Source organism: Cucurbita moschata, unplaced genomic scaffold, assembly GCF_002738365.1.
Source record: "Cucurbita moschata cultivar Rifu unplaced genomic scaffold, Cmos_1.0 Cmo_Scf00053, whole genome shotgun sequence".
Lineage (NCBI taxonomy): Eukaryota > Viridiplantae > Streptophyta > Magnoliopsida > Cucurbitales > Cucurbitaceae > Cucurbita > Cucurbita moschata.
In genome coordinates this window covers 1046384-1063853 of record NW_019268569.1, presented here as the reverse complement: position 1 = coordinate 1063853, position 17470 = coordinate 1046384, and the positions used below count along the sequence as shown (strand labels likewise).

Below are 17470 nucleotides of genomic sequence, written 5' to 3'. Positions count from 1 at the left end.
GATCAATGGACGGGCCCGATTTCCCGTATGAATGGCTACTCATGGACAGATAGACCCCTTTCGTGCGTTTTTCTTTTTATTGGCTCTGAGCTTTCCTCCTTTTTTTCTTGTCTTTCAGGGGACTAATCCTTGAACTAAAGACCGACACGCTATTCCATTCCGAACAAAGGGGAAGGATAAGGATATTCTTCTTCTTCTTCTTCTTTCTCTCCTCGTAGCTCAATAGCTAAGCTAAGAGTTCTTTCTATAGCTGTTGATGAGCCCAGGAGATAGAAGGTAGTTGGCTTTTGAGTTCAACATACCAGATGACTTGCCTTCGAAGTTCTTAGTTTTTTCCTAGTGGACTGACTATAAAGAGTTAGGAATTCTCTTATCTATCCATTATAGATATGAGTTAGCCTCTGTAGCTAGCCAATAAGGCAACTGAGGGAAAGGACACGCAAGCTCGCTCTCTGGTCGTGCATAGTCTGGCCTATCGTTCAGTGTAGGAGGCAAATAGAAGGAAAGTGGTCTTAAGAATGGATCCGTGAGCACTTCGGAAATCTCTCGAGAAGTTGATAGCCTTAGTCTCGTGAGGTTTGCATCTTCGACGCCCTTGTTTGTTTGTCAGGGTGGATGTCTACCCTGGAAGAGATATACATGGCAGCTAGCTGATACCCCGAATGATTCTCCTGCACCTGTAGATTCTTCTTGTTCAACCTAGAGAGATTCGAATATGAATGGGGGAGGAACCAGCTAATAGTCCCGGATGCTTTGCCTATCCTACGTAAGATTAATCAATCTCCCAGTGGGGTGGAAAAGTTCCATTTTTCATGGTCTAGCGGAGTGATAAGTCTCAAAAAAGGCGAGCTGGGCGAAGGCAATGCAATTGTGAGACCTAAGAAGGCAATGCAATTGTGAGACCGTCGAAGGAGCAGCAAAAGCTGTGAGACCGTCGAAGGGAATGGAATTCTGAGACCAAGGAGCCGCTCAAGGGAAGAAGGCTCTCGAGATTAAACCTCTTGTGATGAATTAGTCCTACTACTCAAAGTCGTCATCAACCACTTCCGGCTTGGATCTGAGTCAACGGCATTAGCATTTTTTTATCACTACGCTGTCTGTGAAGAAAGAAGCGTTCCACCACTCTACCACCCAGCCAATTCTGTTTCACTTAATCCCTCTTTCATAGCCACATATCTTTACGGCTAAGGAATGAGAAATCTAACATGAAGCAAATTTGCATTTCATTCCGGCCATCTTTTTCTTAACAATGTCTTTGTCATTTGATTCAATAGCGTTCCGTTAGATAGGAACTTAGATAGGAAGAGAGTTATAAATACATACTGAGAACTCAAGAGTATTACCAGAAAGATCCATTAGATAATGAACTATTGGTTCTAAGCCATTTCTGACGATTAATCAACAATTCACATTTCTTGTCTATGATACCTTTATATATAGATTATAGATGTAGGAGGATCCGTTTGGGAAGTAAGAAGCCCCTTTGACATCTCTTCATCTTCAAAGAATGATCAATGTGAAAACAAAGCAAAGAAAGAGCCAGGGGGCTGATCTTTGAATAGGAAAAAGAGCAGATCCGCAATGTGAAAACAAAGCAAAGAAAGAGCCAGGGGGCTGATCTTTGAATAGGAAAAAGAGCAGATCCGCAGGGGCCAACAATGAATTGCTTCGAAAAAAGCCTTGTTCTTTGGATTGGAAGATCTATCTCGTGTCTGGTACTGCATGGTTCCACGCTTCGAAAAAAGCCTTGTTCTTTGGATTGGAAGATCTATCTCGTGTCTGGTACTGCATGGTTCCACTTTGGAAGAACGAACTCCGAATCATTCTCTTGAAGCTCATCCTCTGAATCATAAATGATCTGCTTGCCCCGAACTGCCCTAATAGGGAAATCCCAATGAATTGGGCCTTTCTATTTGTATTTGATTGTGCTTGCCCCGAACTGCCCTAATAGGGAAATCCCAATGAATTGGGCCTTTCTATTTGTATTTGATTGTATCGAAAGACGAAAGAAAGATGAAAGAAACGAAACGAAAGAAGAATGAGATATAAACCAACCAACCTATTGATGAATTAGACTGAACTACTTATGAGACGAAACTACCTCAGTCCGGCCCTNCTTTCTCCTTCCCTTTCCGATTCATTCTCCTGTAAACACTCCTTATTCATGAGAGAGAACAGGACAATTACTTCTTTCACTCTTTCACATAGGCTGGATGATCCTCAGGTCAAGCTCCTTTTCTTTGACTTTATTACCTGAAGTTATGGTTTGTTATTCAAAGACTCGGTAAATAGAAGGGAGTCGAGTCAATGAATGAATTTCTTTCATCATCTAATTCGATCAAAAAAAGGGGAGAAGGGTAGAAAGGCTTGGTCTGTCTTTTGCCAAGTGAAATTGAAAGCTAAGCCGGGAATTCCGCATCGACAACTCAATTTGCCCGGTAAGACCAAGTCTTTCCTTGAGTAAAGAGTCTCGTCGCAAGTAGGTTTTTTTCACAAAGAAGGAATCCATCCACAACGGAAGCCAAAGATACTCTGCACGGTTAAGCAGGTAAGCGAAGGCTCTCTCTCTCTCTCTCGCCCTATTTCATTCATTTTATTGGGAACTCTATAGCTTGAAGCTGAGAAAACTTCGATTCGTCAAGAAATGCTGTTTTTTGAATTTCAATCAAATAAGGAAGGAGTCCTGAGACCTTAGCCGCCAACGCCTGGTCGACCCTCTTCCTCTTTTTCAATCCTAAATCATTTGTTGAGAGATTTTGAAGGAGTGTGGATCTTCTTAGATTTGGAGATTGGAATTCGTCTTTTCTTTGTTCTGGCGGGCGAGGTAAAGGTAGTCTGATGTAGAAAGAATTCTGGTTCTTTTCTTTCGAGATTGTTCCGTGGTCGCCTAGGTAAAGGTAGTCTGATGTAGAAAGAATTCTGGTTCTTTTCTTTCGAGATTGTTCCGTGGTCGCCTATTGAAACAGCGGTTTACAAGCGACCCGCCCCCGTCAATTCCTTTTACAAGAGTTTCTCCTAAAAAAAAGACGAGGTTCCGTTCAAGAATCTCCATTTTTCAATTTCTTCACGGATAAGTAGAAGTGCGATGTGTTTGTCTCTTTTCTTTCCTTCCTTCTTTCAGTCTCCAGCAATTGAACCTTTCGGATGTAAATAGGTCTTTCTTATCTTTCTCCTTAATTGGACTGATTTCTGTAGGTCTGTTTGCTCATGAACCTTGGTCTCGCAAGCACTAAGTTTAAGTCAGTTCTTTGACAGCGAGTGCAGGTGTGGCCCAAAGGATGATTTGTCAATCCAGCGTAAGGAAAAGCTTTCGCATGTAGTCAGGCAAATTCTTTCTTCTAGGACTGGGGTATAGTTTCAACCAAGGTGCTGCAAAGATTCTCTGGCAAGGCTTGAAATCAAATTCCGTTCAAACGCGGGGACGAAGTGGCTTAGTGAGAAGAAGGTACGGTACGCTGAAATGGTGAGTTGCGCTTACGCCTGAATTACCTACTTTTTCCAATCCTAGCTTACCATACGAGGTGCTTGGGAGACTTTACCCTAAATGGCCAAGACCACCAGTTCCCGAGGCAGCATGAACCCTCTTTACTTTATGAGGGAGACAAGGAGGAGTCCACTGTATTTAACCTTAACCATCAGCTAATGGGCCTTGGCAAATTGGCAACTTTCTATCTAACAGTTATCCATCAACTAGCTGAGATTTCCGAGATGCTAGCACAATTGACCTTGAGGGCAGACATCGAAAAGCTCTTTCTTTAAAGTACTTATCTTACCGAACCCATAAAGACCCCAAGTGCTTGGGTAAGCAAGTAGTACATCTTTCCACCAAGAAGATAGGGAGAAAAGGAAAAGGGCGCAGTCCCCTCTTTTCGCCTTCCTCGTTCCCCTGGACCTTCCCCGCAGAGTGCTTCCTCAGGGCTCGAACCTGCTGCACCAACTCCTCATTGTTGGACCGAATGAGACCTCTATAGAAAGAAGCCATTTTGTGGACTAATATGAACTACTCCTCACTTCGCAGACTTTCACGCTTACAAGGATTGAAATCCTAAACATTGGGTAGACCGACGTTCTGTTCTAGCTAACAACTGAACTCAGAGCCCTTACCTGATTATTACACACGATTGTAAAGACCCGATAAAGTAAGCCACCCTGGATGGGAGGAAGGATAAGATAGCCAGCACGTCAGATAAGATGATGAGGAATCCTTAGACGGACGGGCTGGAATGTGCCGCTTCGCTTAGTCGACTGAAAAAGAATCAAAGCATCCTACTTCACTGTAAATGCCGCTACGAATTCCTTCCAACGAGCTAAAGGTCATACTGAGTTCCTTCTCTTTTCCCGCCTGAGACAGGTACTCCTGCCTTTGCCCCCAGTAACTTCCTCTCTTGTCTTGCATCCGTTGACAAATCAAAATCAAGATAGTCAGTAGCTCCTCCAGCCTTGTCGGCATATCCTGAGAGAGGTCTCTTGAGAGTGTATAAGCAAGAACTCAATCTAGTAATCCCGAGCATCATCAGAAGATTTAGAAAGTCTTTTCCCACCCACGGGGAATACCTGGAGGCTTCTGGGGAATACAACCCCTAGCACAGCAAGCACTCCAAGAGGCTCGGCGGAGAGAGGGCCTGAAAATGAGGAAAGATTGATTCAAGCTAAATCACTGAATCAAATCTGATAATCCTTCTTTCTACACCTGATACTTCTACATTAACGCTGGAAACAGGATAGAAAGATAGCACAAAAGAACCAAGAACAAGAAGGGTTGGTGGGGTAGGGTAGGATATACCTTCTGATCCAGATACCTTAGATATAGCTATGCTTGCTTGCTGACCTGTACTACCTATTCTCTTCTTGACACATTAGGGTAGGAATAATAGTAAGCTGAGCTCTCACTGTGAGCGCTACCTTAGCACTATTTTTTTGGCACTCAGAGAAGAGTGGAAATAGTCCTAGATAGGAGAGGGCTTCTCACTAAGACTTTCGACTCACTGCCAAAAGCTCCTTCAGGCGGAGAAGCTAGAAGCCTTCCCGGTGTATGAGGGGGCTCGAGTTCCAAGCCAACAATCCCTACCTTGATTGTTTGACTTCTTATCTTTCAGGCATATTTTGGTATTCTTTCATGGCCAGGAAGGACAATGAAATTCAATATTTCCTTCGGTGTAGATGTATTCTAAAGTAGCACGAACTAGGAAGAGTCTTGACGTATAGAAGGAAGGTTCTTTTTAGAGAATAGCAGCGCTTTTTCTTCCTTTACAAGACTTTCAACGTGTCATTTCAGAGTCAACCATTGATTGGTCTTTCCGGGTAGCAGCTTCACACGGCACCTAGGAAGCTTAGCTGTTGTCAGAAAGATTAGTTAATGGGTCCACCTGGTAATCGCTAGGATTTCGGATTCTACTTAGAAAGCTATGTCTCGAGAACGCCTTCCTTCTAACTAAGGCAATTGGTCTCTCACGTTGGATATAGATAGGCTGGCCGACGTTGCCAATGCAAGTTAAGCGCGTAAACGACCTTCTTCTTGGTGTTGGCATTAGGAGAAGCAAGCTGATAGTCTAACTAGTGGCATTCCTTTTCGAATAAGAAAGTGACCTCGCCGGCCATTTTCCCCTCATCTTTCTGACTCAAGATTTGTAGCGTCATCGAAGTGTAACGAGACAATGAGTTCTCTTCCTCCAACGTTCTCATCCGAGTTCTCCATCAGACCATAGCACTAAACATCCGTGTCTTCTCATTCCCTTGCTAACCTTCCCATGCGGTCATGCCAAAGCTTTATCAAGCCTTTGTAATCGGTTCAACTAACTCCCCCTTGTCTTGTGCAAAAAAGACCGAGGTTGGATGCAACGGTGATGACGAATCAAAGTTTTCTTCAAGCTGTCGCATAACCGCTTTATGCTAATTGCTAACACTAAACCAATCCTGCCTGCCAGTTCGAATCCTCTAACCATGCCGGTACCCACTTTCTCTCTTGACTTTCCTTCGGGTAGACTAAGTCACCTTCTCTTAGTACGGGATGCTATCCTGTTCAAAGTCTGATCCCGCTAGAGTAAAGAGCATTTCTCAGACAATGAGATCTCTCGCTTTCCCGGAACAGTAAGCTGTCTGGTAAAGAAAACTCCCTTGAAATCAAGGATCTTATGCTTTTCCGGTGAACAAGGCTGCGTAGCCTATATGCTTTGCAAGCCTATCACGATCGACTGTTTTATTTTAAAGCAGATAGTTTATTCATGAGAAGGAGTTCTCACACCCCAGAGAAGTATATATATCCTTTTGATTAGGACAGAATGAATACAACTAACTGGTAGACAGCCTTGACTTGAAAGAAGAGTGAGTCCTGCTGGTAAACACCTTACACTTATTACGCTCGATCCTGTAAAGTACTTTCTGACTTAGAAAGAAAAGTAGCAGCTGGCAAGGCTTGAAAAGAAAGGAACTACTACTACACTGGCAACTACACTTGGAGTGCGTTAAGGTAGGAACTAGATCACAAACGTGTTATTCCTTGGCTTCTTTGCTTGGAAGGACGGACTGTAATGGACTGACTCTGATTCAACCTTCCCTAACTTGAGCCGAATAGCGGAGCAAGATCAACGCCTCTCTAAAAGCACATTCTAGACGAACTTCCTAATGTTAAGCCACACCAGAAGGATTGACTTTTTCTTTTTAGGGATCTACTTCCTCCATACCCATACTTATAACACTTGACTTTACCAATCTCTCACTTTTGATATCACATCAACTACTTGATACCTTGCTATTCCGAGCCGTGCCGTAACAAACCATACCGTGTAGGGTGGAGTCCTCTCTCATTGAAGAAGGAGATGATGGGCTCTTACTCAACTCCTAAAGATGTTCAAACATCAGCTATTAGTGATACAGCTTCTACTCTAATAAGCAGCATGTGATCAGTAAACCGGTAAGAGGTAGTAGAATCGGCTCTATCAAGGAAGAGAGAGTTCTTATCTTTTGTTCGATTGACCTTTCTTTTTGGGGTGGACCAGGACGATGTCGACAAAGGCCAAACTTACTCGGTGCGAGATCAGTAAAGCAAGGCTCATTTATCCATCAAGGCTGATGTCACTGATAGCTCTGGGTTCATTCTGATTGGCTACCAGAAGGATAAGAACTATGCTTTGACAGGAAGGCACCTCCTTCTTCTCCTATTCTCAGACCGCTGAAAGGGAAATCGAGAAGAAAGATATAAAGGTCTCAACTCCACTACAAGAAGATTGTTTGCTCTCTACTTCCTCATTCTCATCCTCTGATCCTTCCTATACTACCATTACTTTCGGTATTGAGGTTGAACTCTTCCAGTGAAAATGAATCGAACTTGAAGATTGATCACAGCTGAGTCTGAGCCCAGCACTTCTTCAATTTACTAAGATATCCAGTCGCAAATTACAAGGTGTAGACCAGGAAATGCTCTCTCAATCAAAAAAGCAGTTTGGGACCAATGCAGTGAATGGTGGTGGGTCTGGTTGTTCCGGGGACAGCTTTCTGGTATGGATATTGGCCTTGACGCTAAGTCACAGTCTTATCCCTTATTCTCTTTCTTCAAAACCAGGCCTGGAGGAAGGAATGAATCAAAAGATCACCGAGAAATAGGTAGCACTTGAGGTCCCTAAAGAAAGAAGGAAAGACAGAATCTTACTAGATAGAAGGAAGAAGCACAAGAAGGAAGCAAGTCGTCCGTCGACAATTCGCTCTTCAAGGCTTACTGAGAGGTTTGCTTCCAGTTGCTGTATCCGATGCTGCTGACAGAGCAGAAAGTATCACGTTGGGTGATGATGGGACTAAGACTGCTTTATCATCTCAACGAANGCCCCCCATCCCTACTTGACTAAGCTAAGGAACTACTGAAAATGGCACGAAATCACAGACGGAAGTAAGAAAGAATCAGGCTACTCATACGGGAATCTGAAAGCTACGCAGCCTGCTTAGGCCTGTTGCTGACGGATGGAAGTCCCGGGGTTTGGATCAAAAGAATATACTACTGAACCTAGTGACTGACTACTTTATGCAACTACTCGCTAGTTAGCCTTAAAGCTAGCTCTCACTAANCTTTATCATCTCAACGAAAGAAGGCTAGAGGGCTAGTCCTTATAAGACATCACCTTCCCCATAGAAAGCTATTCGCGCTCTCCTATATCTTCTATAGCTCCATTTCCATCATCTGCATCTCCTGGTATGGATAAGGCTTAAAGGAATACTGCTAGAAGGAAGACGGCAGAAGGCTCTTCACTCTCCCCCGCCGTAAGTGGAATCGATCTACACAGCAAGACTACTAGTTTTCATATCCAGAGGAAGAGACCCATATTTTTGTCCAATAAGAGAGATTGCGTCACCCAGCGGATGTATGTGACGGAATTCCTTGTGCGGTATCACTTTGTAAGAAGCCGGAGCTCTCTCTGGCACTGATGTAGATGGTGACTTAAACGTAGCTGTATTTTTGAATGAGATGGTTGCTGGCACTGAAACTAGAACTAATGGAGACGGAGCTGGTCTAGTAGCCGAGGCAGGAGGATTTTTGAGCTTTGACGGACGTTAGGTGTGTAGTAAGTCAGACGAGATCCTTCGGTTCACTTTTCTTTGTACCTTTCACATCCTACTTCACTCCACAAGGGGAGGTAGATATTACGTCCAGCCTTACTAGAAAGATAGACCCTGTAACTTCCAAGGCCAAGAAGGAAAACCTGGCCGCTCAAACTCGTTTCAGTATTTGCCCTTTAAAGGCCTGAGTGAGTATCCAAAGTAAGTAGAAGGAGATGCCACCTCTTTTGTTGAGGAGTTTGCCCCTCCATCTGTGGAAACTGGGGATGAGTCCAATCCTAGGGCATTAACCTTTCTGGGAAGCCGGTCCCTTTACCCGCCGTCATAGGCTTTTCGAAGTAGCTGCAATTTCATCGGCTGGTCTAGAATCAGCTACGTCAGAATAGGCCGCTAGGGGTACAGATTTGCTAACAGTGAAATTAACCAGTGTGATGTTTGCAATTGAATGCGTATCTGTGCTGTGATTGAATCAGTAAGCGCAGCAATATCCATCTCGGAATAAGCACTGCTAGTATAGTCTTTTTACGCTGGAACTTTTTCTAACTAGAAATTGTGAATAAGAGAAGAAAGTTATCCTATTGGTATGATCTTGACCATCACCAATCACAGCTTTTTTATTAACTACTCCTACATAAAGAGTTCGTACTCCCTTTCCATTTTTCGGTACTTACCCAAAGAGAACCCTGCTACCAATGTTGNACTCTCCAATAGTGCCCTGCGGGGCCGGACTGTCGAGTAACCTCAGATCGTCTAAGATATCAGAATGGAACTGTCTTTGATTGAGACAGCAGATATCAAGTGTTCCGCTCATTTCATTAAGGAAGGAAAGCTTTTTGATGGTAAGATATCTATACTTAGCAGTGTGCAGTTCTTGTGAGTTATTCTTTCACGAACTGTAAACTAAGACTATCGATGAATGAGACAGATTTCACTACTCTCCCTATCGGTCGGTCTCTTCTCTCTTTTTTCCTTTTCCTTCTTTCGTTCTTTCATTAAGGAAGGAAAGCTTTTTGATGGTGAGATATCTATACTCTGCAGTGTTCAGTTCTTTCATTAAGGAAGTCAAGACGAAAACCTTCCCCTTCTTTCCCTCCGTCACCTATTGATTGATTCTTTCTCCTTCCCTTTCCGATTCATTCTCCTGTAAACACTCCTTATTCATGAGAGAGAACAGGACTATTACTTCTTTCACTCTTTCACATAGGCTGGATGATCCTCAGGTCAAGCTCCTTTTCTTTGACTTTATTACCTGAAGTTATGGTTCGTTATTCAAAGACTCGGTAAATAGAAGGGAGTCGAGTCAATGAATGAATTTCTTTCATCATCTAATTCGATCAAAAAAAGGGGAGAAGGGTAGAAAGGCTTGGTCTGTCTTTTGCCAAGTGAAATTGAAAGCTAAGCCGGGAATTCCGCATCGACAACTCAATTTGCCCGGTAAGACCAAGTCTTTCCTTGAGTAAAGAGTCTCGTCGCAAGTAGGTTTTTTTCACAAAGAAGGAATCCATCCACAACGGAAGCCAAAGATACTCTTACGGTTAAGCAGGTAAGCGAAGGCTCTCTCTCTCTCTCTCGCCCTATTTCATTCATTTTATTGGGAACTCTACAGCTTGAAGTTGAGAAAACTTCGATTCGTCAAGAAATGCTGTTTTTTGAATTTCAATCAAATAAGGAAGGAGTCCTGAGACCTTAGCCGCCAACGCCTGGTCGACCCTATTCCTCTTTTTCAATCCTAAATCATTTGTTGAGAGATTTTGAAGGAGTGTGGATCTTCTTAGATTTGGAGATTGGAATTCGTCTTTTCTTTGTTCTGGCGGGCGAGGGTAAAGGTAGTCTGATGTAGAAAGAATTCTGGTTCTTTTCTTTCGAGATTGTTCCGTGGTCGCCTATTGAAACAGCGGTTTACAAGCGACCCGCCCCCGTCAATTCCTTTTACAAGAGTTTCTCCTCAAAAAAAGACGAGTTTCCGTTCAAGAATCTCCATTTTTCAATTTCTTCACGGATAAGTAGAAGTGCGATGTGTCTGTCTCTTTTCTTTCCTTCCTTCTTTCAGTCTCCAGCAATTGAACCTTTCGGATGTAAATAGGTCTTTCTTATCAATCTCCTTAATTGGACTGATTTCTGTAGGTCTGTTTGCTCATGAACCTCGGTCTCGCAAGCACTAAGTTTAAGTCAGTTCTTTGACAGCGAGTGCGGGTGTGGCCCAAAGGCTGATTTGTCAATCCAGCGTAAGGAAAAGCTTTCGCATGTAGTCAGGCAAATTCTTTCTTCTAGGACTGGGGTATAGTTTCAACCAAGGTGCTGCAAAGATTCTCGGGCAAGGCTTGAAATCAAATTCCGTTCAAACGCGGGGACGAAGTGGCTTAGTGAGAAGAAGGTACGGTACGCTGAAATGGTGAGTTGCGCTTACGCCTGAATTACCTACTTTTTCCAATCCTAGCTTACCATACGAGGTGCTTGGGAGACTTTACCCTACAATGGCCAAGACCGCCAGTTCCCGAGGCAGCATGAACCCTCTTTACTTTATGAGGGAGACAAGGAGGAGTCCACTGTATTTAACCTTAACCATCAGCTAATGGGCCTTGGCAAATTGGCAACTTTCTATCTAACAGTTATCCATCAACTAGCTGAGATTTCCGAGATGCTAGCACAATTGACCTTGAGGGCAGACATCGAAAAGCCCTTTCTTTAAAGTACTTATCTTACCGAACCCATAAAGACCCCAAGTGCTTGGGTAAGCAAGTAGTACGTCTTTCCACCAAGAAGATAGGGAGAAAAGGAAAAGGGCGCAGTCCCCTCTTTCCGCCTTCCTCGTTCCCCTGGACCTTCCCCGCAGAGTGCTTCCTCAGGGCTCGAACCTGCTGCACTCACTCCTTTTCTTCCCTTCCTATTCTATTTATTCACTGTAACCAGACTGACCTCCTTATGAATGAGACCTCTATAGAAAGAAGCCATTTTGTGGACTAATATGAACTACTCCTCACTTCGCAGACTTTCACGCTCACAAGGATTGGAACCCTAGACATTGGGTAGACCGACGTTCTGTTCTAGCTAACAACTGAACTCAGAGCCCTTACCTGATTATTACACACGACTGTAAAGACCCGATAAAGTAAGCCACCCTGGATGGGAGGAAGGATAAGATAGCCAGCACGTCAGATAAGATGATGAGGAATCCTTAGACGGACGGGCTGGAATGTGCCGCTTCGCTTAGTCGACTGAAAGAGAATCGAAGCATCCTACTTCACTGTAAATGCCGCTACGAATTCCTTCCAACGAGCGTCAGGTCATACTGAGTTCCTTCTCTTTTCCCGCCTGAGACGGGTACTCCTGCCTCTGCCCCCAGTAGCTTCCTCTCTTGTCTTGCATCCGTTGACGAATCAAAATCAGGATAGTCAGTAGCTCCTCCAGCCTTGTCGGCATATCCTGAGAGAGGTCTCTCGAGAGTGTATAAGCAAGAACTCAATCTAGTAATTGAGAGCATCATCAGAAGATTTATAAAGTCTTTTCCCACCCACGGGGAATACCTGGAGGCTTCTGGGGAATACAACCCCTAGCACAGCAAGCACTCCAAGAGGCTCGGCGGAGAGAGGGCCTGAAAATGAGGAAAGATTGATTCAAGCTAAATCACTGAATCAAATCTGATAATCCTTCTTTCTACACCTGAGACTTCTACATTAACGCTGGAAACAGGATAGAAAGATAGCACAAAAGAACCAAGAACAAGAAGGGTTGGTGGGGTAGGGTAGGATATACCTTCTGATCCGGATACCTTAGATATAGCTATGCTTGCTTGCTGACCTGTACTACCTATTCTCTTCTTGACACATTAGGGTAGGAATAATAGTAAGCTGAGCTCTCGCTGTGAGCGCTACCTTAGCACTGTTTTTTTGGCACTCAGAGAAGAGTGGAAATAGTCCTAGATAGGAGAGGGCTTCTCACTAAGACTTTCGACTCACTGCCAAAAGCTCCTTCAGGCGGAGAAGCTAGAAGCCTTCCCGGTGTATGAGGGGGCTCGAGTTCCAAGCCAACAATCCCTACCTTGATTGTTTGACTTCTTATCTTTCAGGCATATTTTGGTATTCTTTCATGGCCAGGAAGGACAATGAAATTCAATATTTCCTTCGGTGTAGATGTATTCTAAAGTAGCACGAACTAGGAAGAGTCTTGACGTATAGAAGGAAGGTTCTTTTTAGAGAATAGCAGCGCTTTTTCTTCCTTTACAAGACTTTCAACGTGTCATTTCAGAGTCAACCATTGATTGGTCTTTCCGGGTAGCAGCTTCACACGGCACCTAGGAAGCTTAGCTGTTGTCAGAAAGATTAGTTAATGGGTCCACCTGGTAATCGCTGGGATTTCGGATTCTACTTAGAAAGCTATGTCTCGAGAACGCCTTCCTTCTAACTAAGGCAATTGGTCTCTCACGTTGGATATAGATAGGCCGGCCGACGTTGCCAATGCAAGTTAAGCGCGTAAACGACCTTCTTCTTGGTGTTGGCATTAGGAGAAGCAAGCTGATAGTCTAACTAGTGGCATTCCTTTTCGGATAAGAAAGTGACCTCGCCGGCCATTTTCCCCTCATCTTTCTGACTCAAGATCTGTAGCGTCATCGAAGCGTAACGAGACAATGAGTTCTCTTCCTCCAACGTTCTCATCCGAGTTCTCCATCAGACCATAGCACTAAACATCCGTGTCTTCTCCTTCCCTTGCTAACCTTCCCACGCGGTCATGCCAAAGCTTTATCAAGCCTTTGAAATCGGTTCAACTAACTCCCCCTTGTCTTGTGCAAAAAAGACCGAGGTTGGATGCAACGGTGATGACGAATCGAAGTTTTCTTCAAGCTGTCGCATAACCGCTTTATGCTAATTGCTAACACTAAACCAATCCTGCCTGCCAGTTCGAATCCTCTAACCATGCCGGTACCCACTTTCTCTCTTGACTTTCCTTCGGGTAGACTAAGTCACCTTCTCTTAGTACGGGATGCTATCTTGTTCAAAGTCTGATCCCGCTAGAGTAAAGAGCATTTCTCGGACAATGAGATCTCTCGCTTTCCCGGAACAGTAAGCTGTCTGGTAAAGAAAACTCCCTTGAAATCAAGGATCTTATGCTTTTCCGGTGAACAAGGCTGCGTAGCCTATATGCTTTGCAAGCCTATCACGATCGACTGTTTTATTTTAAAGCAGATAGTTTATTCATGAGAAGGAGTTCTCACACCCCAGAGAAGTATATATATCCTTTTGATTAGGACAGAATGAATACAACTAACTGGTAGACAGCCTTGACTTGAAAGAAGAGTGAGTCCTGCTGGTAAACACCTTACACTTATTACGCTCGATCCTGTAAAGTACTTTCTGACTTAGAAAGAAAAGTAGCAGCTGGCAAGGCTTGAAAAGAAAGGAACTACTGCTACACTGGCAACTAGACTTGGAGTGCGTTAAGGTAGGAACTAGATCACAAACGTGCTATTCCTTGGCTTCTTTGCTTGGAAGGACGGACTGGAATGGACTGACTCTGATTCAACCTTCCCTGACTTAAGCCGAATAGCGGAGCAAGATCAACGCCTCTCTAAAAGCACATTCTAGACGAACTTCCTAATGTTAAGCCACACCAGAAGGATTGACTTTTTCTTTTTAGGGATCTGCTTCGGCTGCTTCCTCCATACCCATACTTATAACACTTGACTTTACCAATCTCTCACTTTTGATATCACATCAACTACTTGATACCTTGCTATTCCGAGCCGTGCCGTAACAAACCATACCGTGTAGGGTGGAGTCCTCTCTCATTGAAGAAGGAGATGATGGGCTCTTACTCAACTCCTAAAGATGTTCAAACATCCGCTATTAGTGATACAGCTTCTACTCTGATAAGCAGCATGTGATCAGTAAACCGGTAAGAGGTAGTAGAATCGGCTCTATCAAGGAAGAGAGAGTTCTTATCTTTTGTTCGATTGACCTTTCTTTTTGGGGTGGACCAGGACGATGTCGACAAAGGCCAAACTTACTCGGTGCGAGGTCAGTAAAGCAAGGCTCATTTATCCATCAAGGCTGATGTCACTGATAGCTCTGGGTTCATTCTGATTGGCTACCAGAAGGATAAGAACTATGCTTTGACAGGAAGGCACCTCCTTCTTCTCCTATTCTCAGACCGCTGAAAGAGAAATCGAGAAGAAAGATATAAAGGTCTCAACTCCACTACAAGAAGATTGGTTGCTCTCTACTTCCTCATTCTCATCCTCTGATTCTTCCTATACTACCATTACTTTCGGTATTGAGGTTGAACTCTTCCCGTGAAAATGAATCGAACTTGAAGATTGATCACAGCTGAGTCTGAGCCCAGCACTTCTTCAATTTACTAAGATATCCAGTCGCAAATTACAAGGTGTGGACCAGGAAATGCTCCCTCAATCAAAAAAGCAGTTTGGGACCAATGCAGTGAATGGTGGTGGGTCTGGTTGTTCCGGGGACAGCTTTCTGGTACGGATATTGGCCTTGACGCTAAGTCACAGTCTTATCCCTTATTCTCTTTCTTCAAAACCAGGCCTGAAGGAAGGAATGAATCAAAAGATCACCGAGAAATAGGTAGCACTTGAGGTCCCTAAAGAAAGAAGGAAAGACAGAATCTTACTAGATAGAAGGAAGAAGCACAAGAAGGAAGCAAGTCGTCCGTCGACAATTCGCTCTTCAAGGCTTACTGAGAGGTTCGCTTCCAGTTGCTGTATCCGATGCTGCTGACAGAGCAGAAAGTATCACGTTGGGTGATGATGGGACTAAGACTGCTTTATCATCTCAACGAAAGAAGGCTAGAGGGCTAGTCCTTATAAGACATCACCTTCCCCATAGAAAGCTATTCGCGCTCTCCTATATCTTCTATAGCTCCATTTCCATCATCTGCATCTCCTGGTATAGATAAGGCTTAAAGGAATACTGCTAGAAGGAAGACGGCAGAAGGCTCTTCACTCTCCCCAGCCGTAAGTGGAACCGATCTACACAGCAAGACTACTAGTTTTCATATCCAGAGGAAGAGACCCATATTTTTGTCCAATAAGAGAGATTGCGTCACCCAGCGGATGTATGTGACGGAATTCCTTGTGCGGTATCACTTTGTAAGAAGCCGGAGCTCTCTCTGGCACTGATGTAGATGGTGACTTAAACGTAGCTGTATTTTTGAATGAGATGGTTGCTGGCACTGAAACTAGAACTAATGGAGACGGAGCTGGTCTAGTAGCCGGGGCAGGAGGATTTTTGAGCTTTGACGGACGTTAGGTGTGTAGTAAGTCAGACGAGATCCTACGGTTCACTTTTCTTTGTACCTTTCACATCCCACTTCACTCCACAAGGGGAAGTAGATATTACGTCCAGCCTTACTAGAAAGATAGACCCTGTAACTTCCAAGGCCAAGAAGGAAGACCTGGCCGCTCAAACTCGTTTCAGTATTTGCCCTTTAAAGGCCTGAGTGAGTATCCAAAGTAAGTAGAAGGAGATGCCACCTCTTTTGTTGAGGAGTTCGCCCCTCCATCTGTGGAAACTGGGGATGAGTCCAATCCTAGGGCATTAACCTTTCTGGGAAGCCGGTCCCTTTACCCGCCGTCATAGGCTTTTCGAAGTAGCTGCAATTTCATCGGCTGGTCTAGAATCAGCTACGTCAGAATAGGCCGCTAGGGGTACAGATTTGCTAACAGTGAAATTAACCAGTGTGATGTTTGCAATTGAATGCGTATCTGTGCTGTGATTGAATCAGTAAGCGCAGCAATATCCATCTTGGAATAAGCGCTGCTAGTATAGTCTTTTTACGCTGGAACTTTTTCTAACTAGAAATTGTGAATAAGAGAAGAAAGTTATCCTATTGGTATGATCTTGACCATCACCAATCACAGCTTTTTTATTAACTACTCCTACATAAAGAGTTCGTACTCCCTTTCCATTTTTCGGTACTTACCCAAAGAGAACCCTGCTACCAATGTTGATGACAAGTCTAACTTCTCCTTAGGCCGAGCAGCAGAGTCAGGCTGCGAGTAGAGAACACTTAATTAAAAGACTAGATAATCAGATTGACCTCACCTGATGGCTTGGAAAAGACTGAGATTCTATTCTGACTTACGCCCTGGATTCATTCATATAATGCTTGTTTACGGCTTATCAGCCCCCCATCCCTACTTGACTAAGCTAAGGAACTACTGAAAATGGCACGAAATCACAGACGGAAGTAAGAAAGAATCAGGCTACTCATACGGGAATCTGAAAGCTACGCAGCCTGCTTAGGCCTGTTGCTGGCGGATGGAAGTCCCGGGGTTTGGATCAAAAGAATATACTGCTGAACCTAGTGACTGACTACTTTATGCAACTACTCCCTAGTTAGCCTTAAAGCTAGCTCTCACTAACAAAGCCAGTTCAATCTCCATAAGCTTTGTGTTGAAGGGTATACCCCCGCCTTTTCTAAGTAAGGTGCCCGCCGGTTGTCTTAAACTTGTCTTATTGCTGCTTTGTCTTAGTGCTTTACTTGCCTTCAACATTCTCTCTTAAAAAGGAAAGAACTGCTAGTACCAGGAATTCTTCAATCTTTCTATCAGTTCTTCGAATGCAAGTATCCCCTCTTTCAATGGTAGAATGTCAGTTAAATGCCATAAGGGTAAATACCAGTCTTAGCTGTTTGAAATAACAGAAGCTAGTTGCTCGAGTGCCTTTTATCGAGAGTGATTCTAGGAGCTTTAGCTCGAATATCAACATCAGCTCTCTTGCAGACCTGAAAATAGAGAGAAAAGAGATTACTTAGAGCTAGCAGAGGCTAGAGCTACATATGATCCATCAGTGGCAGAGACAGATGCAGTAGTTCCTATGGTTTACCCTGAACAAGTAGTTTCAGCAACAGTAGACCCAGCATTTAGAGAGCGATACCACCCGGCAAAGGAAGGGGGAAAGCTATAGGCCGG

General features: G+C 43.9%; 1 pseudogene; it reads right to left on the bottom strand.

The window, feature by feature from the left end:
- The window catches only part of LOC111436319, a 70796-nt pseudogene that overhangs the window by 17159 nt on the left and 36167 nt on the right, over positions 1–17470 (bottom strand).